Raw genomic sequence first — 20,450 nt, forward strand, 5'->3', positions numbered from 1 at the left:
AAAAAATGGTGTAGCCTCCTGCTGGTGCAGACTGTATGTGCGCGCAGGAAGCCGCCACCATTTTTGTGATCACAGCGGCTGAATGTGATGTCATACAGCCGCTGTGACCACGCCCCCTGTGTCTCCTCCGTTGCAGACCCCATTTTGAAGCCTTGCCCCCGCACCGCTCCATCCCTGACTTGGAAATGGAGTGTTGCTGACCCCCCTCTCCCCCCCCCGCCCCGATTGACAGGCAGAGGCGATCGCATTCTCTGCGGGGTGCTGCAGAAAATGCAGGCACATGCGTATGCTGTTAGCAATTTTTGCAGTTGGATCGCTTATTGTGATTGCATTCCAACCTGAATCAGGCCCTATTACCTATCACAATGCGCTGCGGGCAGTACAAAATTGGGTTAATATAGGAGTAAAACTCCCAGACCTGTGCTCCTTAACTGTACCTGGTGGCTAGTGGAGCGGCTGCCCAGTAATCAGTGTCCACGCCAGTGCGCACACGGTCCACCCCCTACGGCCACGCTCCCCTTCATCAGCGGCCTCGTGATCCGGAAGGGCGGTGTGTGTGTGACTGACCTTAGGAAGAAACTGGAGCCTCCGCTGCAGTGACCCAGCAACCAGGGCACGGGAGTATACAGCGCCGCTGGGAGTGATGAAGCTGCAGTAAAGATGTCTATTAGACCTAGCCTGCTGCAGCCCTTGTAGATTCTCATAAAACAAGTTCTTCTTTTCTTGTCAAAATTAATAGCTAAGAATAGGCTGCCTGAGGCAGGCCCCTGTTAAGTGGCCTGCTACTGAAGGCACCAACTACAAACTGAGCTCCCTGTTCATGGAAGCGGGGTTATAGAGGAGGATGCGCTGAGCATCTTGGGAACAGTCAAAAGCTTTGAGCCGGTTGGTGCCTCAGATCAAGATCCTACTCTACACCCCAATGTGAATCCTTGTGGAGTCCAGTGTACCCCACAGAAGAAATTAATGTGTCACACCCATTGGCAGCAACCTTAGAATAGCTGCTGACGGGCACAATTGAGAAAGGAAGGGGGGGGGGGGGGGACATTTGAATCCAGCACATAGATGCAATTCAAATATGTAATTTGTACCTTCCTATTTTAAAATATAATGGATGAACCTCACCCTGTGAGAACAATCTTCATGATCAAGAGATCTCATATGCAAAATAAGTATGAGTTGGGATAGGGCTGGGGAGGGTGGCTGCTCGGGCAGCCCCTCCCCCGTCAAGTTAAGGAGATTCAACTGAGGACGCACAAGGGAACTCTCGTCTGGGGACAACAACTGCAGGGAGACCACATCTGTTCAGATGAACATGGGAGGGTGGAAGGCTGCCTAATATTGAAGCACCATCAAATATCAAACCATATGCAACAACTAGTACAAGCATTCCTGGGGGAAGGTCTGCAGAAGACGGATTTGCATACGGTGATGTCATCCAAGATGTGGGCCAAAGTTGGCTGGAACCCTCATCTGCATATGAAAAGAGAAAAGGGGCATGCAGGGCATGGCGGCCTTTTGCGGTGCTTGGATGACCCCTAGTTCGCATTAAACACCCCCACCCTCCTTTGGTGTGGGGCTCATGTTGGCCATGCCCCATCCCCTGAAGCATTCAAGCTGATTTCTTGCAGCAGCTGGGCACTGTAACAGCTCCAGAGCTGTTCTGTAAGGCAAGTAAAAGGGTGTGGGCCCTGCAGCACCACCTGTAGTTCGCATTGTGCGTTGGAAGGCACAAAGTAAGCAGACGGGAGGAGAAGTCAGGATAGTGCGCAAGGGCATCCTTTTCTCTTAGTCCGTAGAGGATGCTGGGGTCACATTAAGAACCATGGGGTATAGACGGGATCCGCAAGAGACATGGGCACTTTAAGACTTTCAAAGGGTGTGAACTGGCTCCTCCCTCTATGCCCCTCCTCCAGACTCCAGTTATAGGAACTGTGCCCAGGGAGACGGACATTTCGAGGAAAGGATTTATTGTTAAACTAAGGTGAGCATCTTACCAGCTCACACCTTAAGCATGCCGCAGAACGTGGCATTCAACAGAACACAAGCCAACGGCATGAACAATTGCAGCAAAAAGCTGACCAGAACCATAACATAACATGTGTATAACCACAAGTAATAACTGCAGACACAGTATGGACTGGGACGGGTGCCCAGCATCCTCTACGGACTAAGAGAAAAGGATTTACCGGTAGGTATTAAAATCCTATTTTCTCATACGACCTAGAGGATGCTGGGGTCACATTAAGAACCATGGGGTTATACCAAAGCTCTTGAACGGGTGGGAGAGTGCGTACGACTCTGCAGCACCGAATGACCCAACTTGAGGTTATCATCAGCCAAGGTATCAAACTTGTAAAACTTAGCAAAAGTGTTTACTAAATAGCTGCTCGGCAAAGTTGCAATGCCGAGACTCCCCGACCAGCTGCCCAGGATGAACCCACCTTTCTAGTAGAATGGGTCTTCACCTAATTCAGTAACGGCAATCCTGCCATGGAATGAGCATGCTGAATCTTACCACAGATCCAGCGCATAATGGTCTACATGGAAGCAGGACACCCAATCCTGTTGGGAGCATACAGGACAAACAGAGCCTCTGTTTTCCTAATCTGAACCGTTCTGGTGACATAAATTTTCAAAGTTCTGACCACAGCCAGAGACTTTGACTCAACGAAGGTGTCAGTGGCCAAAGGCACCATGTGGAAAGATGAACCACCTTCGGCAGAAATTGTTGACGTGTCCTCAATTCTGCTCTATCTTCATGAAAGATCAAATAAAGGCTCTTGTGATACTGCATGGTTTGTACTGTTTTCCATGTGCTCCCAGATCTTTCAAGCAAGTAGCATGGTCAAGAAAGTTCTGTTTGAAAAGAAACAACATTTACTGTCATTGTTATAGAATTTGGGAGAAAAAACAAGAAGAAATCTGCACTGTTGACGCACTGGACAGAATGAATGAATCATAAAATATAACCTTTATTAAGTATGTATTAAAATTGGATAAATATTAATATTATTATCCCAAACTGCAGTGAAACATAAAGGTTAAAATCACAGAACTAACATACATGTGCATAAGAAGAATAAAGAGATGTGAAAAAAAGGTTTAAAAAGCGTGTCCGTGTGTGATTATTTTTGAAGGCACAACCCTGGCGGGGTTGTTTATATAGATATATATGTTGCTAATAATCACTTTCTAGCGTAATGTTATTAAATAGCTGTTAGTATCTATGTCGTCAGGTACCACTGGGTCGTATCCTATATACTCCCTTCACTCAATAGGGGTTACCTCCCGGGAAGCCATCCCCATTGGCGAATTTGTGGGGGTGATTGAGTATAACCGGTAAGCTAACCTCCAATTTGTGGGGTGCTTAGGTAGATGGGGATCACTTATTTCTCTGTGTCCCCTAAGACTATATTCCTAAATTTAATACCACAGGGGGATAGCTTTCTATATCGGATAAGGAATCACTTGATAGGGAAATCTCTATGCATCATGGAAAGATCATATTTATTAATATCCAAACTAAAAAAATGATGAATAGCTTTAATTTAGCTGTTTAGATATAGTTAATTGGCGAGATATACCAACAGGTGCGGTTGCCTTAAGGAATATGGCAATTCCAATATAAATAGCAGCCCTCCTTCATATAATCAGCCAGATCTTATTAAATCTGGTCCAGATATAGCCGTTCAGATATACTTAATTGACAACATATATCAATCGGTGGGGTTGCCTTAAGGAATATAGCAATTCCAATTCTCATATAAATAGCAACCTTCCTTCATATATTCAGCCAGATCTTATTTAATCTGATCTAGGCGTAGGCAATAATGCTTTCCTTAGAGGTATAGCCACCTCAATTCTTATTAGGAAGCAAAGTGTCTGTCATAATGGTTTATCCAATTCATCTAAGAAATAATATATTCCATGTGTCAGAGATTCATTACTCTCTATTTACACTGTTAAAGAGTTAATTCTTATTATGTTACAGTGTAATGAAATTATCATATAGGGAGATGTGGCAATTCCATGTGCTATATATATAATAACCCTTAGTGGTCCAGATTCCACAATGAGGAATTTTCTTATAAACCGCTGAAACACACAGCTGTTTGACTGACTTCCAAATATATCTATCTCACTTTGTAACAGTCTTATGATAGAGAAACTGTTACATATTCGGTCACTTAGTTATCTAAAGGTAAACAGACTCAGTGTGAGGGTAATATAATATATCAAATGCGCTGTCAATAATCGTGGTAACTGGTGTAATAATGTGGTATATTGAGTATGCTAGTAAGGCATATAACTGCTCTCCAGCCTTTAAGTGTTACCAATCAATTTGTTACACTGTAAAGGATTTATGGTGTCCTGTTAGGACATGCAGCTGCTAGGCTGACTCAAAGATTTATCCATTTGTAACAATTATGTAACAGTTATATACATGTTACTGGTATTACATAGAAATAGTATGACACAGGCCAGCAGTCCCATGTGTCTAGATTCCACAATAGGAGATTTTCTTTGTCTTATAAACTGCTGGAACACACAGCTGCTAGACTGACTTCAAATATATATATTACTTTGTAACAGTCTTATAGTAAAGAGACTGTTACACACTGTCATTTAGTTATCTCAAGGTTAGCAGATTCTGTGTGAGGATAGTGTTCTGTTAGAACATGCAGCTGCTAGGCTGACTCATAGAAAATGTATCCATTTGTAACAAATGACACATACAGCATTAAATTAATATCTATAGCAGCCCATGTGACATCTCTACTCTTATCATAATTGTCTGGTTATTGCCAATCTGGACAGCAGGAGTGATATATATTCACTAGTCCCAATATCCCATCATATAAATATACCCACACTGATATACTTTCTTATCAAGAGTTATTAGTAGCTATCTGTATGCACTTTAGACATTGTATCTGCTAAGTGACATCATATCTAGTGTATTCCTTTCTTATAGCTCAGCTTCTATTCCCTATTAGTGGAGACTAACAGCTAACATCATAATCATATATTTTTGTTTTATAACATTTCACATGAGTCAAATACACGCGGACACGCCGTGCCCTACACGTGTGTTTCACTGCATCTATGGCAACTTACATTAAAGCTAACAAGAAAGCACACTCGTTCTGTCTTTAAACTGATAAAAGAAACCCCAATAATATGGGGCATGCAAAAATTGAGATAAAACTCAGTTTTGCTCCTCTCCACGGAAATCTTTAATAAAAGGCGAAATATTTGTTAGTTCTGAAGAGAAACCAGAGCATGACCAAGATTCCACCTGTCGCCTGAGTGCCATGCCAGCAGTTCTCATTGAGCTCAAAGTGAGCACCCAATTTGAAAGAAAGATAGCAGATTTCTCACCAGGCTTCCCCTAGCTATAAACATGGTTTGTACTCTTTTCCATGTGTTCCCAGATCTTTCAAGCAATTAGTATAGTCAAGAAAGTTCTGTTTGAAAAGAAACAAACATTTACTGTCATTTCTATGCAAATGAGCTTACATTAAAGCACACTCGTTCTATCTTTAAACAGATAAAATAAAACCCCAATAAGATGGGGAATGCAAAATTTGAGATAAAACTCAGTTTTGCTCCTCTCCACGGAAATCTTTAGTAAAAGGCGAAAGATTTGTTCGTTCTGAAGAGAAACCAGAGCATGACCAAGATTCCACCTGTCGCCTGAGTGCCATGCCAGCAGTCCTCATTCAGCTCAAAGTGAGCACCCAATTTGAAAGAAAGAAAGCAGATTTCTCACCAGGCTTCCCCTTGCTATAAGCATGGTTTGTACTCTTTTCCATGTGCTCCCAGATCTTTCAAGCAAGTAGCATGGTCAAGAAAGTTCTGTTTGAAAAGAAACAGACATTTACTGTCATTGTTATACAAATAAACTTACATTAAAGCCAACAAGAAAGCACACTCATTCTGTCCTTAAACTGATAAAAGAAACCCCAATAATATGGGGCATGCAAAAATTGAGATAAAACTCAGTTTTGCTCCTCTCCACGGAAATCTTTAATAAATGGCGAAAGATTTGTTCATTCTGAAGAGAAACCAGAGCATGACCAAGATTCCACCTGTCGCCTGAGTGCCATGCCAGCAGTCCTCATTCAGATCAAAGTGAGCGCCCAATTTGAAAGAAAGCAGATTTCTCACCTGGCTTCTCCTTGCTATAAGCATGGTTTGTACTGTATTCCATGTGCTCCCAGATCTTTCAAGCAAGTAGCATGGTCAAGAAAGTTCTGTTTGAAAAGAAACAAACATTTACTGTAATTTCTATGCAAATGAGCTTTCATTAAAGCACACTCATTCTATCTTTAAACCGATAAAAGAAAATCCAAAAAGATGGGGCATGCAAAAATTGAGGTAAAACTCAGTTTTGCTCCTCTCCACGGAAATCTTTAGTAAAAGGCGAAAGATTTGTTCGTTCTGAAGAGAAGCCAGAGCATGACCAAGATTTTCATCTGAAAATATGTGTTCTCCCTGCAGTTGTTGTCCCCAGATGAGAGTTCCCTTGTGCTGCCTCAGTTGAATCTCCTTTACTTGACAGAGATGTGCCTGAGCAGCGGCCCTCCCCAGCCCTATCCCAAATCATACTTATTTTGCATAGGAGATACCATGGTCATGAAGATTGTTCTCCCAGGGTGAGGTTCATTCATTGCATTCTGGGTATGCTGACCCCTGTGATTTCCCCAATGTGGGAAACTCGACTGCATTATTTGTGGTAGTGGGGGACTGTGTTTGTGCTTTCCTCTGGTCAGCTCTGGTAAAAGTCAGATTTCTTTGTCTCAGATCTTCCTCTAGCCTTGTTCTTCTTTCGAGAGTTCCCTTGTGCTGCCTCAGTTGGATCTCCTTCACTTGACAGGGGGTGCCCGAGCAGCAATCCTCCACAGCTCTAGCCCAACTCCTACTTACCTGCCAGGTGAGATACTATGATCTTCACTGTTAGGGCAATCAGGATGTGGAATTCCCTGCCAGGGAAGGTGGTAATGGCGGACTCTGTAATTGGATTTAAAAAAGGAATGGATACATTTCTGAATCAAAAAGCTATCTAAGGTTATAATACTTAAAATATCAACATGGTTAATCCGGGGGTAACATGAGTTATAGTAGCTAACTAGTCATAAAACATTATTCAGCAGGTATGTAGAATCATCACAACTTAAAACAGGTTGAACACGATGGGCAATTTGCCTCTATTCAACCTCAAAAACTATGTTACTATATGTTACTATATTACTATGTTACTGTAGTATACAGAAAACCAAAATGCAATGAACAGTGATAGTGAGCACTGATGAGGATACTAGAACTGACACTGAGCAGCAAGATGCAGCACTGGACTATTAGTAATGTACTGTAGTATGCTGAGCACCACAATGCAGCACAAGACAATGAGCAGTGATACTGAGCACTGATGAGGATACTACTGAGAACTGACACTGAGCAGGAGAGACACACTACTAGTATTACTGAGCAGCAATAAGGTACCACTGATACTGAGCACTGATATTGAGATTTCCACTGAGAGAACATAGCCACGTCCATTCCGCTCTCTCTTCAATGCACGAGTAAAAATGGCGGCAACGCGCAGCTCTTTATATGGAATCCGAATCTCGCGAGAATCCGACAGCGGGATGATGACATTTTCCCTTGTTCAGGTTTTGCGAGTCAGGCGGGAACAACCGAGCCTGCCTCGGACCAGTGTAAACAACGTGGAGTTCGTGGGGAATTCGGTTCTCGGAGAACCGAACCCGCTCCTCTCTACCTTATACCAATCATTTTTTTTATTTTCAATCTAAGCCCCTGCAGTTTTCTGTAAGCATCTGCTTCGCTATGATGATCAACAAGTCACAAGGGCAAACACTCAGGGCTTGAGGCGTAGATCTTAGGACCAGCTGCTACAAGCATGGCAGAGGTGTCACTATCACTGGTGACACCCAGAGAGGTGGCGAGGGAGATTGTAATGCAGTGCGCGCAGATAAGCAGCGCAATGGTAAAAAGGAGGCATGGTTTCATAGGTAGGGGCGTGGCCTGGTGGCCTGAATCTACATTTTGTTGCTCCGGGTGTCCCGGGGGTTGGGGGCTGCACCCGGGGACTAGTGTGTGAGCGGTGCTGGCTCCTGCACAGTGAAAGGGCATGGCCACCCAGCATGACGCCTCCCTTCTTGACCATGCTGTAATTGCAGTCGCACTGCAGTTCAGCGTGATCATAAAAAATGGTGTAGCCTCCTGCTGGTGCCGACTGTATGTGCGCGCAGGAAGCCGCCACCATTTTTGTGATCACAGCGGCTGAATGTGATGTCATACAGCCGCTGTGACCACGCCCCCTGTGTCTACTCCGTTGCAGACCCCATTTTGAAGCCTTGCCCCCGCACCGCTCCATCCCTGACTTGGAAATGGAGTGTTGCTGACCCACCTATCCCCCCCCGCCCCGATTGACAGGCAGAGGCGATCGCATTCTCTGCGGGGTGCCGCAGAAAATGCAGGCACATGCGTATGCTCTTAGCAATTTTTGCAGTTGGATCGCTTATTGTGATTGCAATCCAACCTGAATCAGGCCCTATTACCTATCACAATGCGCTGCGGGCAGTACAAAATTGGGTTAATATAGGAGAAAAACCCCCAGACCTGTGCTCCTTAACTGTACCTGGTGGCTAGTGGAGCGGCTGCCCAGTAATCAGTGTCCACGCCAGTGCGCACACGGTCCACCCCCTACGGCCACGCTCCCCTTCATCAGCGGCCTCGTGATCCGGAAGGGTGGTGTGTGTGTGACTGACCTTAGGATGAAACCGGACCCTCCGCTGCAGTGACCCAGCAACCAGGGCACGGGAGTATACAGCGCCGCTGGGAGTGATGAAGCTGCAGTAAAGATGTCTATTAGACCTAGCCTGCTGCAGCCCTTGTAGATTCTCATAAAACAAGTTCTTCTTTTCTTGTCAAAATTTATAGCTAAGAATAGGCTGCCTGAGGCAGGCCCCTGTTAAGTGGCCTGCTACTGAAGGCACCAACTACAAACTGAGCTCCCTGTTCATGGAAGCGGGGTTATAGAGGAGAATGCACTGAGCATCTTGGGAACAGTCAAAAGCTTTGAGCCGGTTGGTGCCTCAGATCAAGATCCTACTCTACACCCCAATGTGAATCCTTGTGGAGTCCAGTGTACCCCACAGAAGAAATTAATGTGTCACACCCATTGGCAGCAACCTTAGAATAGCTGCTGACGGGCACAATTGAGAAAGGAAGGGGGGGGGGGGGACATTTGAATCCAGCACATAAATGCAATTCAAATATGTAATTTGTACCTTCCTATTTTAAAATATAATGGATGAACCTCACCCTGTGAGAACAATCTTCATGATCAAGAGATCTCATATGCAAAATAAGTATGAGTTGGGATAGGGCTGGGGAGGGTGGCTGCTCGGGCAGCCCCTCCCCCGTCAAGTTAAGGAGATTCAACTGAGGAAGCACAAGGGAACTCTCGTCTGGGGACAACAACTGCAGGGAGACCACATCTTTTCAGATGAACATGGGAGGGCGGAAGGCTGCCTAATACTGAAGCACCATCAAATATCAAACCATATGCAACATCTAGTACAAGCCTTCCTGGGGGAAGGTCTGCAGCAGACGGATTTGCATACAGTGATGTTATTCAAGCAGTGGGCCAAAGTTGGCTGGAACCCTCATCTGCATATGAAAAGAGAAAAGGGGCGTGCAGGGCATGGCGGCCTTTTGCAGTGCTTGGATGACCCCTAGTTCTCATTAAACACCCCCACCCTCCTTTGGTGTGGGGCTCATGTTGGCCATGCCCCATCCCCTGAAGCATTCAAGCTGATTTCTTGCAGCAGCTGGGCACTGTAACAGCTCCAGAGCTGTTCTGTAAGGCAAGTAAAAGGGTGTGGGCCCTGCAGCACCACCTGTAGTTTGCATTGTGCGTTGGAAGGCACAAAGTAAGCAGACGGGAGGAGAAGTCAGGATAGTGCGCAAGGGCATCCTTTTCTCTTAGTCCGTAGAGGATGCTGGGGTCACATTAAGAACCATGGGGTATAGACGGGATCCGCAAGAGACATGGGCACTTTAAGACTATCAAAGGGTGTGAACTGGCTCCTCCCTCTATGCCCCTCCTCCAGACTCCAGTTATAGGAACTGTGCCCATGGAGACGGACATTTCGAGGAAAGGATTTATTGTTAAACTAAGGTGAGCATCTTACCAGCTCACACCTTAAGCATGCCGCAGAACGTGGCATTCAACAGAACACAAGCCAACGGCATGAATAATTGCAGCAAAAAGCTGACCAGAACCATAACACAACATGTGTATAACCACAAGTAATAACTGCAGACACAGTATGGACTGGGACGGGTGCCCAGCATCCTCTACAGACTAAGAGAAAAGGATTTACCGGTAGGTATTAAAATCCTATTTTCTCATACGACCTAGAGGATGCTGGGGTCACATTAAGAACCATGGGGTTATACCAAAGCTCTTGAACGGGTGGAAGAGTGCGTACGACTCTGCAGCACCGAATGACCCAACTTGAAGTTATCATCGGCCAAGGTATCAAACTTGTAAAACTTAGCAAAAGTGTTTACTAAATAGCTGCTCGGCAAAGTTGCAATGCCGAGACTCCCCGACCAGCTGCCCAGGATGAACCCACCTTTCTAGTAGAATGGGTCTTCACCTAATTCAGTAACGGCAATCCTGCCATGGAATGAGCATGCTGAATCTTACCACAGATCCAGCGCATAATGGTCTACATGGAAGCAGGACACCCAATCCTGTTGGGAGCATACAGGACAAACAGAGCCTCTGTTTTCCTAATCTGAACCGTTCTGGTGACATAAATTTTCAAAGTTCTGACCACAGCCAGAGACTTTGACTCAACGAAGGTGTCAGTGGCCAAAGGCACCATGTGGAAAGATGAACCACCTTCGGCAGAAATTGTTGACGTGTCCTCAATTCTGCTCTATCTTCATGAAAGATCAAATAAAGGCTCTTGTGATACTGCATGGTTTGTACTGTTTTCCATGTGCTCCCAGATCTTTCAAGCAAGTAGCATGGTCAAGAAAGTTCTGTTTGAAAAGAAACAAACATTTACTGTCATTGTTATGCAAATAAACTTACATTAAAGCTAACCAGAAAGCACACTCGTTCTGTCTTTAAACTGATAAAAGAAACCCCAATAATATGGGCATACCTCCCAACTTTGTCGGCTCGCAAAGAGGGACACACGCGCGGCGAAGTCGCACGCGCTCCCAAAAAGGGCGTGGCCTAAGTAAAAAGGGGCATGGCTTCGCGGGAGGACCCGCGATCGCGAGTCACGCCCCCGTTTTCGGCACTGAGGGGGCATGCCCAGCGCTCTGTGAGCCGCTGGCATGCCACCTCTCCCTCTGACTTCAGTGAATAGACGCTGTGCGCACAGCGACTATTCACCGCTGCTCTGCTAAGCAGGGCAGCGACAGACAGAGCCTCCCAACTGTCCTCCCCACCGCGGGACACTGCGGCCCGCAGGTGGGACAGCGGGACAGTCCCCAAAAAACGGGACTGTCCCGCGAAAATCGGGACAGTTGGGAGGTATGATATGGGGCATGCAAAAATTGAGATAAAACTCAGTTTTGCTCCTCTCCACGGAAATCTTTAGTAAAAGGCGAAAGATTTGTTCGTTCTGAAGAGAAACCAGAGCATGACCAAGATTCCACCTGTCGCCTGAGTGCCATGCCAGCAGTCCTCATTCAGCTCAAAGTGAGCACCCAATTTGAAAGAAAGAAAGCAGATTTCTCACCAGGCTTCCCCTTGCTATAAACATGGTTTGTACTCTTTTCCATGTGCTCCCAGATCTTTCAAGCAATTAGTATGGTCAAGAAAGTTCTGCTTGAAAAGAAACAGACATTTATTGTCATTGTTATGCAAATAAACTTACATTAAAGCTAACAAGAAAGCACACTCGTTCTGTCTTTAAACTGATAAAAGAAACCCCAATAATATGGGGCATGCAAAAATTGAGATAAAACTCAGTTTTGCTCCTCTCCACGGATAATCTTTAATAAAAGGCGAAAGATTTGTTCATTCTGAAGAGAAACCAGAGCATGACCAAGATTCCACCTGTCGCCTGAGTGCTGTGCCAGCAGTCCTCATTCAGATCAAAGTGAGCGCCCAATTTGAAAGAAAGCAGATTTCTCACCTGGCTTCTCCTTGCTATAAGCATGGTTTGTACTGTATTCCATGTGCTCCCAGATCTTTAAAGCAAGTAGCATGGTCAAGAAAGTTCTGTTTGAACATAAATAAACATTTACTGTCATTTCTATGCAAATGAGCTTACATTAAAGCACACTCATTCTATCTTTAAACCGGTAAAAGAAACCCCAAAAAGATGGGGCATGCAAAAATTGAGATAAAACTCGGTTTTGCTCCTCTCCACGGAAATCTTTAGTAAGAGGCGAAAGATTTGTTCGTTCTGAAGAGAAACCAGAGCATGACCAAGATTTTTATCTGAAAATATGTGTTCTCCCTGCAGTTGTTGTCCCCAGATGAGAGTTCCCTTGTGCTGCCTCAGCTGAATCTCCTTTACTTGACAGAGATGTGCCTGAGCAGCGGCCCTCCCCAGCCCTATCCCAAATCATACTTATTTTGCATAGGCGATACCATGGTCATGAAGATTGTTCTCCCAGGGTGAGGTTCATTCATTGCATTCTGGGTATGCTGACCCCTGTGATTTCCCCAAATGTGGGAAACTCGACTGCATTATTTGTGGTAGTGGGGGACTGTGTTTGTGCTTTCCTCTAGTCAGCTCTGGTAAAAGTCAGATTTATTTGTCTCAGATCTTCCTCTAGCCTTGTTCTTCTTTCGAGAGTTCCCTTGTGCTGCCTAAGTTGGATCTCTTTCACTTGACAGGGGGGTGCCCGAGTAGCGACCCTCCCCAGCTCTAGCCCAACTCCTACTTACCTGCCAGGTGAGATACTATGATCATGAAGGTGCTTCTCCCAGGGCAAGGCTCACCCATTGCACTCTGGGTGTGGTGCCCCTGCGATTTCCCCAAATGTGGGAAGCTTGACTGCATAATTTGTGTTTCCCCTGGTCGGCTCTCGTATAATTCAGATCTCTTTGTCTCAGGTCTCTCTCCAGCCTAGTTTGCTGTCTGTTTCCACTTCTTTTTTCATGAGCCCCTCCCTTTTATACCCTTGTGCACTATCCTGACTTCTCCTCTTGTCTGCTTATTTTGTGCCTTCCAATGCACAATGCAAACTACAGGTAGTGCTGCAGGGCCCACACCCTTTTACTTGCCGTACAGAGCAGCTCTGGAGCTGTTACAGTGCCCAGCTGCTGCAAGAAATCAGCTTGAATGCTTCAGGGGCTGGGGCATAGCCAACATGAGCCCCACACCGAAGGAGGGTGGAGGTGTTTAATGCGAACTAGGGGTCATCCAAGCGCCGCAAAAGGCCGCTATGCCCTGCACGCCCCTTTTCTCTTTTCATATGCAGACGAGGGTTGAAGCCAACTTTGACCCACTGCTTGGATGACATCACCGTATGCAAATCCATCTGCTGCAGGCCTTCCCCCAGGAATGCTTGCACTAGTTGTTGCATTTGGTTTGTTGTTTGGGGGTGCTTCATTATTAGGCAGCCTTCTGCCCTCCCATGTTCATCTGAAAATATGTGTTCTCCCTGCAGTTGTTGTCCCCAGATGAGAGTTCCCTTGTGCTGCCTCAGTTGAATCTCCTTTACTTGACAGAGATGTGCCTGAGCAGCGGCCCTCCCCAGCCCTATCCCAAATCATACTTATTTTGCATAGGAGATACCATGGTCATGAAGATTGTTCTCCCAGGGTGAGGTTCATTCATTGCATTCTGGGTATGCTGACCCCTGTGATTTCCCCAAATGTGGGAAACTCGACTGCATTATTTGTGGTAGTGGGGGACTGTGTTTGTGCTTTCCTCTGGTCAGCTCTGGTAAAAGTCAGATTTATTTGTCTCAGATCTTCCTCTAGCCTTGTTCTTCTTTCGAGAGTTCCCTTGTGCTGCCTCAGTTGAATCTCCTTCACTTGACAGGGGGGTACCCGAGCAGCGACCCTCCCCAGCTCTAGCCCAACTTCTACTTACCTGGCAGGTGAGATACTATGATCATGTAGGTGCTTCTCCCAGGGCAAGGCTCACCCATTGCACTCTGGGTGTGCTGCTCCTGCGATTTCCCCAAATGTGGGAAACTTGACTGCATAATTTGTGTTTCCCCTGGTCGGCTCTCGTATAATTCAGATCTCTTTGTCTCAGGTCTCTCTCCAGCCTAGTTTGCTGTCTGTTTCAACTTCTCTTTTCTTGAGCCGCTCCCTTCTATGCCCTTGCGCACTATCCTGACTTCTCCCGTCTGCTTACTTTGTGCCTTCCAATGCATAATGCAAACTACAGGTAGTGCTGCAGGGCCCACACCCTTTTACTTGCCGTTCAGAGCAGCTCTGGAGCTGTTACAGTGCCCAGCTGCTGCAAGAAATCAGCTTGAATGCTTCAGGGGCTGGGGCATAGCCAACATGAGCCCCACACCGAAGGAGGGTGGAGGTGTTTAATGCGAACTAGGGGTCATCCAAGCGCCGCAAAAGGCCGCCATGCCGTGCACGCCCCTTTTCTCTTTTCATATGCAGACGAGGGTTGAAGCCAACTTTGACCCACTGCTTGGATGACATCACTATATGCAAATCCATCTGCTGCAGGCCTTCCCCCAGGAATGCTTGTACTAGTTGTTGCATTTGGTTTGTTGTTTGGGGGTGCTTCAGTATTAGGCAGCCTTCTGCCCTCCCATGTTTATCTGAAAATGTGTTCTCCCTGCAGTTGTTGTCCCCAGATGAGAGTTCCCTTGTGCTGCCTCAGTTGAATCTCCTTTACTTGACAGAGATGTGCCTGAGCAGCGGCCCTCCCCAACCCTATCCCAAATCATACTTATTTTGCATAGGCGATACCATGGTCATGAAGATTGTTCTCCCAGGGTGAGGTTCATTCATTGCATTCTGGGTATGCTGACCCCTGTGATTTCCCCAAATGTGGGAAACTCGACTGCATTATTTGTGGTAGTGGGGGACTGTGTTTGTGCTTTCCTCTGGACAGCTCTGGTAAAAGTCAGATTTCTTTGTCTCAGATCTTCCTCTAGCCTTGTTCTTCTTTCGAGAGTTCCCTTGTGCTGCCTCAGTTGGATCTCTTTAACTTGACAGGGGGGTGCCCGAGCAGCGACCCTCCCCAGCTCTAGCCCAACTCCTACTTACTTGCCAGGTGAGATACTATGATCATGAAGGATCTTCTCCCAGGGCAAGGCTCACCCATTGCACTCTGGGTGTGGTGCCCCTGCGATTTCCCCAAATGTGGGAAGCTTGACTGCATAATTTGTGTTTCCCCTGGTCGGCTCTCGTATAATTCAGATCTCTTTGTCTCAGGTCTCTCTCCAGCCTAGTTTGCTGTCTGTTTCCACTTCTTTTTTCATGAGCCCCTCCCTTTTATACCCTTGTGCACTATCCTGACTTCTCCTCCTGTCTGCTTACTTTGTGCCTTCCAATGCACAATGCAAACTACAGGTAGTGCTGTAGGGCCCACACCCTTTTACTTGCCGTACAGAGCAGCTCTGGAGCTGTTACAGTGCCCAGCTACTGCAAGAAATCAGCTTGAATGCTTCAGGGGCTGGGGCACAGCCAACATGAGCCCCACACCGAAGGAGGGTGGAGGTGTTTAATGTGAACTAGGGGTCATCCAAGCACCGCAAAAGGCCGCCATGCCCTGCACGCCCCTTTTCTCTTTTCATATGCAGACGAGGGTTGAAGCCAACTTTGACCCACTGCTTGGATGACATCACCGTATGCAAATCCATCTGCTGCAGGCCTTCCCCCAGGAATGCTTGCACTAGTTGTTGCATTTGGTTTGTTGTTTGGGGGTGCTTCAGTATTAGGCAGCCTTCTGCCCTCCCATGTTCATCTGAAAATATGTGTTCTCCCTGCAGTTGTTGTCCCCAGATGAGAGTTCCCTTGTGCTGCCTCAGTTGAATCTCCTTTACTTGACAGAGATGTGCCTGAGCAGCGGCCCTCCCCAGCCCTATCCCAAATCATACTTATTTTGCATAGGAGATACCATGGTCATGAAGATTGTTCTCCCAGGGTGAGGTTCATTCATTGCATTCTGGGTATGCTGACCCCTGTGATTTCCCCAAATGTGGGAAACTCGACTGCATTATTTGTGGTAGTGGGGGACTGTGTTTGTGCTATCCTCTGGTCAGCTCTGGTAAAAGTCAGATTTATTTGTCTCAGATCTTCCTCTAGCCTTGTTCTTCTTTCGAGAGTTTCCTTGTGCTGCCTCAGTTGGATCTCTTTCACTTGACAGGGGGGTGCCCGAGCAGCGACCCTCCCCAGCTCTAGCCCAACTCCTACTTACCTGCCAGGTGAGATACTATGATCATGAAGGTGCTTCTCCCAGGGCAAGGCTCACCCATTGCACTCTGATTTCCCCAAATGTGGGAAGCTTGACTGCATAATTTGTGTTTCCCCTGGTCGGCTCTCGTATAATTCAGATCTCTTTGTCTCAGGTCTCTCTCCAGCCTAGTTTGCTGTCTGTTTCCACTTCTTTTTTCATGAGCCCCTCCCTTTTATACCCTTGTGCACTATCCTGACTTCTCCTCCTGTCTGCTTACTTTGTGCCTTCCAATGCACAATGCAAACTACAGGTAGTGCTGCAGGGCCCACACCCTTTTACTTGCCGTACAGAGCAGCTCTGGAGCTGTTACAGTGCCCAGCTGCTGCAAGAAATCAGCTTGAATGCTTCAGGGGCTGGGGCATAGCCAACATGAGCCCCACACCGAAGGAGGGTGGAGGTGTTTAATGCGAACTAGGGGTCATCCAAGCGCCGCAAAAGGCCGCCATGCCCTGCACGCCCCTTTTCTCTTTTCATATGCAGACGAGGGTTGAAGCCAACTTTGACCCACTGCTTGGATGACATCACCGTATGCAAATCCATCTGCTGCAGGCCTTCCCCCAGGAATGCTTGCACTAGTTGATGCATTTGGTTTGTTGTTTGGGGGTGCTTCAGTATTAGGCAGCCTTCTGCCCTCCCATGTTCATCTGAAAATATGTGTTCTCCCTGCAGTTGTTGTCCCCAGATGAGAGTTCCCTTGTGCTGCCTCAGTTGAATCTCCTTTACTTGACAGAGATGTGCCTGAGCAGCGGCCCTCCCCAGCCCTATCCCAAATCATACTTATTTTGCATAGGAGATACCATGGTCATGAAGATTGTTCTCCCACGGTGAGGTTCATTCATTGCATTCTGGGTATGCTGACCCCTGTGATTTCCCCAAATGTGGGAAACTCGACTGCTTTATTTGTGGTAGTGGGGGACTGTGTTTGTGCTTTCCTCTGGTCAGCTCTGGTAAAAGTCAGATTTCTTTGTCTCAGATCTTCCTTTAGCCTTGTTCTTCTTTCGAGAGTTCCCTTGTGCTGCCTCAGTTGGATCTCCTTCACTTGACAGGGGGGTACCCGAGCAGCGACCCTCCCCAGCTCTAGCCCAACTTCTACTTACCTGGCAGGTGAGATACTATGATCATGTAGGTGCTTCTCCCAGGGCAAGGCTCACCCATTGCACTCTGGGTGTGCTGCTCCTGCGATTTCCCCAAATGTGTGAAACTTGACTGCATAATTTGTGTTTCCCCTGGTCGGCTCTCGTATAATTCAGATCTCTTTGTCTCAGGTCTCTCTCCAGCCTAGTTTGCTGTCTGTTTCAACTTCTCTTTTCTTGAGCCGCTCCCTTCTATGCCCTTGCGCACTATCCTGACTTCTCCCGTCTGCTTACTTTGTGCCTTCCAATGCACAATGCAAACTACAGGTAGTGCTGCAGGGCCCACACCCTTTTACTTGCCGTTCAGAGCTGCTCTGGAGCTGTTACAGTGCCCAGCTGCTGCAATAAATCAGCTTGAATGCTTCAGGGGATGGGGCATGGCCAACATGAGCCCCACACCAAAGGAGGGTGGGGTGTTTAATGCGAACTAGGGGTCATCCAAGCACCGCAAAAGGCCGCCATGCCCTGCACGCCCCTTTTCTCTTTTCATATGCAGATGAGGGTTGAAGCCAACTTTGACCCACTGCTTGGATGACATCACCGTATGCAAATCCGTCTTCTGCAGAACTTCCCCCAGGAATGCTTGCACTAGTTGTTGCATTTGGTTTGTTGTTTGGGAGTGCTTCAGTATTAGGCAGCCTTCTGCCCTCCCATGTTCATCTGAAAATATGTGTTCTCCCTGCAGTTGTTGTCCCCAGATGAGAGTTCCCTTGTGCTGCCTCAGTTGAATCTCCTTTACTTGACAGAGATGTGCATGAGCAGCGGCCCTCCCCAGCCCTATCCCAAATCATACTTATTTTGCATAGGAGATACCATGGTCATGAAGATTACTCTCCCAGGGTGAGGTTCATTCATTGCATTCTGGGTATGCTGACCCCTGTGATTTCCCCAAATGTGGGAAACGTGACTGCTTTATTTGTTGGCAGTGGGGGACTGTGTTTGTGTTTTCCTCTGATCTCTGGTAAAAGTCAGATTTCTTTGTTTCAGATCTTCCTCTAGCCTTGTTCTTCTTTCGAGAGTTTCCTTGTGCTGCCTCAGTTGGATCTCCTTCACTTGACAGGGGGGTGCCCGAGCAGCGACCCTCCCCAGCTCTAGCCCAACTCCTACTTACCTGCCAGGTGAGATACTATGATCATGAAGGTGCTTCTCCCAGGGCAAGGCTCACCCATTGCACTCTGGGTGTGCTGCCCCTGCGATTTCCCCAAATGTGGGAAACTTGACTGCATAATTTGTGTTTCCCCTGGTCAGGTCTCGTATAATTCAGATCTCTTTGTCTCAGGTCTCTCTCCTGCCTAGTTTGCTGTCTGTTTCCACTTCTCTTTTCTTGAGCCGCTCCCTTCTATGCCCTTGCGCACTATCCTGACTTCTCCTCCTTTCTGCTTACTTTGTGCCTTCCAACGCACAATGCGAACTACAGGTAGTGCTGCAGGGCCCACACCCTTTTACTTGCCTTACAGAGCAGCTCTGGAGCTGTTACAGTGCCCAGCTGCTGCAAGAAATCAGCTTGAATGCTTCAGGGGCTGGGGCATAGCCAACATGAGCCCCACACCGAAGGAGGGTGGAGGTGTTTAATGCAAACTAGGGGTCAGCCAAGTGCTGCAAAAGGCCACCATGCCCTGCACGCCCCTTTTCTCTTTTCATATGCAGACGAGGGTTGAAGCCAACTTTGACCCACTGCTTGGATGACATCACCATATGCAAATCTATTTGCTGCAGGCCTTCCCCCAGGAATGCTTGCACTAGTTGTTGCATTTGGTTTGTTGTTTGGGGGTGCTTCAGTATTAGGCAGCCTTCTGCCCTCCCATGTTCATCTGAAAATATGTGTTCTCCCTGCAGTTGTTGTCCCCAGATGAGAGTTCCCTTGTGCTGCCTCAGTTGAATCTCCTTTACTTGACAGAGATGTGCCTGAGCAGCGGCCCTCCGCAGCCATATCCCAAATCATACTTATTTTGCATAGGAGATACCATTGTTATGAAGATTGTTCTCCCAGGGTGCGGTTCATTCATTGCACTCTGGGTATGCTGAACCCTGTGATTTCCCCAAATGTGGGAAACTCGACTGCATTATTTGTGGTAGTGGTGGACTGTGTTTGTGCTTTCCTCTGGTCAGCTCTGGTTAAAGTCAGATTTCTTTGTCTCAGATCTTCCTCTAGCCTTGTTCTTCTTTCGAGAGTTCCTTTGTGCTGCCTCAGTTGGATCTCCTTCACTTGACAGGGGGGTGCCCGAGCAGCGACCCTCCCCAGCTCTAGCCCAACTCCTACTTACCTGCCAGGTGAGATACTATGATCATGAAGGTGCTTCTCCAAGGGCAAGGCTCACCCATTGCACTCTGGGTGTGCTGCTCCTGCGATTTCCCCAAATGTGGGAAACTTGACTGCATAATTTGTGTTTCCCCTGGTCAGGTCTCGTATAATTCAGATATCTTTGTCTCAGGTCTCTCTCCAGCCTAGTTTGCTGTCTGTTTCCACTTCTCTTTTCTTGAGCCGCTCCCTTCTATGCCCTTGCGCACTATCCTGACTTCTCCTCCTTTCTGCTTACTTTGTGCCTTCCAACGCACAATGCGAACTACAGGTAGTGCTGCAGGGCCCACACCCTTTTACTTGCCTTACAGAGCAGCTCTGGAGCTGTTACAGTGCCCAGCTGCTGCAAGAAATCAGCTTGAATGCTTCAGGGGCTGGGGCATAGCCAACATGAGCCCCACACCGAAGGAGGGTGGAGGTGTTTAATGCAAACTAGGGGTCAGCCAAGTGCCGCAAAAGGCCACCATGCCCTGCACGCCCCTTTTCTCTTTTCATATGCAGACGAGGGTTGAAGCCAACTTTGACCCACTGCTTGGATGACATCACCATATGCAAATCTATCTGCTG

The 20,450-nt window shown here is 47.1% G+C and overlaps 21 non-coding genes across 21 annotated transcripts; 14 read left to right on the forward strand and 7 right to left on the reverse strand.

The window, feature by feature from the left end:
- Positions 1-5,172: 5,172 nt before the first annotated feature.
- On the reverse strand, positions 5,173-5,288 carry LOC134995426 (U5 spliceosomal RNA). The gene has a single exon (XR_010198209.1). It is a non-coding gene; the product is annotated as a U5 spliceosomal RNA (small nuclear RNA).
- Positions 5,289-5,563: 275 nt separating this feature from the next.
- LOC134995406 (U5 spliceosomal RNA) lies at positions 5,564-5,679 on the reverse strand. The gene has a single exon (XR_010198189.1). It is a non-coding gene; the product is annotated as a U5 spliceosomal RNA (small nuclear RNA).
- A 286-nt stretch (positions 5,680-5,965) lies between these two features.
- Positions 5,966-6,081, reverse strand: LOC134995422 (U5 spliceosomal RNA). The gene has a single exon (XR_010198205.1). It is a non-coding gene; the product is annotated as a U5 spliceosomal RNA (small nuclear RNA).
- Positions 6,082-6,351: 270 nt separating this feature from the next.
- LOC134995412 (U5 spliceosomal RNA) lies at positions 6,352-6,467 on the reverse strand. Its single transcript, XR_010198195.1, has one exon. It is a non-coding gene; the product is annotated as a U5 spliceosomal RNA (small nuclear RNA).
- Positions 6,468-6,611: 144 nt separating this feature from the next.
- LOC134995432 (U1 spliceosomal RNA) lies at positions 6,612-6,774 on the forward strand. Its single transcript, XR_010198215.1, has one exon. It is a non-coding gene; the product is annotated as a U1 spliceosomal RNA (small nuclear RNA).
- A 4,814-nt stretch (positions 6,775-11,588) lies between these two features.
- Positions 11,589-11,701, reverse strand: LOC134995428 (U5 spliceosomal RNA). Its single transcript, XR_010198211.1, has one exon. It is a non-coding gene; the product is annotated as a U5 spliceosomal RNA (small nuclear RNA).
- Positions 11,702-11,987: 286 nt separating this feature from the next.
- On the reverse strand, positions 11,988-12,104 carry LOC134995429 (U5 spliceosomal RNA). The gene has a single exon (XR_010198212.1). It is a non-coding gene; the product is annotated as a U5 spliceosomal RNA (small nuclear RNA).
- A 270-nt stretch (positions 12,105-12,374) lies between these two features.
- On the reverse strand, positions 12,375-12,490 carry LOC134995413 (U5 spliceosomal RNA). Its single transcript, XR_010198196.1, has one exon. It is a non-coding gene; the product is annotated as a U5 spliceosomal RNA (small nuclear RNA).
- Positions 12,491-12,634: 144 nt separating this feature from the next.
- Positions 12,635-12,798, forward strand: LOC134995440 (U1 spliceosomal RNA). The gene has a single exon (XR_010198223.1). It is a non-coding gene; the product is annotated as a U1 spliceosomal RNA (small nuclear RNA).
- Positions 12,799-12,950: 152 nt separating this feature from the next.
- On the forward strand, positions 12,951-13,113 carry LOC134995474 (U1 spliceosomal RNA). Its single transcript, XR_010198253.1, has one exon. It is a non-coding gene; the product is annotated as a U1 spliceosomal RNA (small nuclear RNA).
- A 674-nt stretch (positions 13,114-13,787) lies between these two features.
- LOC134995470 (U1 spliceosomal RNA) lies at positions 13,788-13,951 on the forward strand. The gene has a single exon (XR_010198250.1). It is a non-coding gene; the product is annotated as a U1 spliceosomal RNA (small nuclear RNA).
- Positions 13,952-14,103: 152 nt separating this feature from the next.
- Positions 14,104-14,266, forward strand: LOC134995456 (U1 spliceosomal RNA). The gene has a single exon (XR_010198238.1). It is a non-coding gene; the product is annotated as a U1 spliceosomal RNA (small nuclear RNA).
- Positions 14,267-14,935: 669 nt separating this feature from the next.
- On the forward strand, positions 14,936-15,099 carry LOC134995442 (U1 spliceosomal RNA). Its single transcript, XR_010198225.1, has one exon. It is a non-coding gene; the product is annotated as a U1 spliceosomal RNA (small nuclear RNA).
- A 152-nt stretch (positions 15,100-15,251) lies between these two features.
- On the forward strand, positions 15,252-15,414 carry LOC134995396 (U1 spliceosomal RNA). The gene has a single exon (XR_010198181.1). It is a non-coding gene; the product is annotated as a U1 spliceosomal RNA (small nuclear RNA).
- A 674-nt stretch (positions 15,415-16,088) lies between these two features.
- Positions 16,089-16,252, forward strand: LOC134995394 (U1 spliceosomal RNA). Its single transcript, XR_010198179.1, has one exon. It is a non-coding gene; the product is annotated as a U1 spliceosomal RNA (small nuclear RNA).
- A 972-nt stretch (positions 16,253-17,224) lies between these two features.
- Positions 17,225-17,388, forward strand: LOC134995444 (U1 spliceosomal RNA). The gene has a single exon (XR_010198227.1). It is a non-coding gene; the product is annotated as a U1 spliceosomal RNA (small nuclear RNA).
- A 152-nt stretch (positions 17,389-17,540) lies between these two features.
- On the forward strand, positions 17,541-17,703 carry LOC134995461 (U1 spliceosomal RNA). Its single transcript, XR_010198243.1, has one exon. It is a non-coding gene; the product is annotated as a U1 spliceosomal RNA (small nuclear RNA).
- Positions 17,704-18,373: 670 nt separating this feature from the next.
- On the forward strand, positions 18,374-18,538 carry LOC134995466 (U1 spliceosomal RNA). The gene has a single exon (XR_010198246.1). It is a non-coding gene; the product is annotated as a U1 spliceosomal RNA (small nuclear RNA).
- A 149-nt stretch (positions 18,539-18,687) lies between these two features.
- On the forward strand, positions 18,688-18,850 carry LOC134995457 (U1 spliceosomal RNA). The gene has a single exon (XR_010198239.1). It is a non-coding gene; the product is annotated as a U1 spliceosomal RNA (small nuclear RNA).
- A 674-nt stretch (positions 18,851-19,524) lies between these two features.
- Positions 19,525-19,688, forward strand: LOC134995449 (U1 spliceosomal RNA). The gene has a single exon (XR_010198232.1). It is a non-coding gene; the product is annotated as a U1 spliceosomal RNA (small nuclear RNA).
- Positions 19,689-19,840: 152 nt separating this feature from the next.
- On the forward strand, positions 19,841-20,003 carry LOC134995465 (U1 spliceosomal RNA). The gene has a single exon (XR_010198245.1). It is a non-coding gene; the product is annotated as a U1 spliceosomal RNA (small nuclear RNA).
- Positions 20,004-20,450: the final 447 nt, after the last annotated feature.

The sequence above is a fragment of the Pseudophryne corroboree genome, unplaced genomic scaffold, assembly GCF_028390025.1.
Source record: "Pseudophryne corroboree isolate aPseCor3 unplaced genomic scaffold, aPseCor3.hap2 scaffold_1389, whole genome shotgun sequence".
Classification (NCBI taxonomy): domain Eukaryota; kingdom Metazoa; phylum Chordata; class Amphibia; order Anura; family Myobatrachidae; genus Pseudophryne; species Pseudophryne corroboree.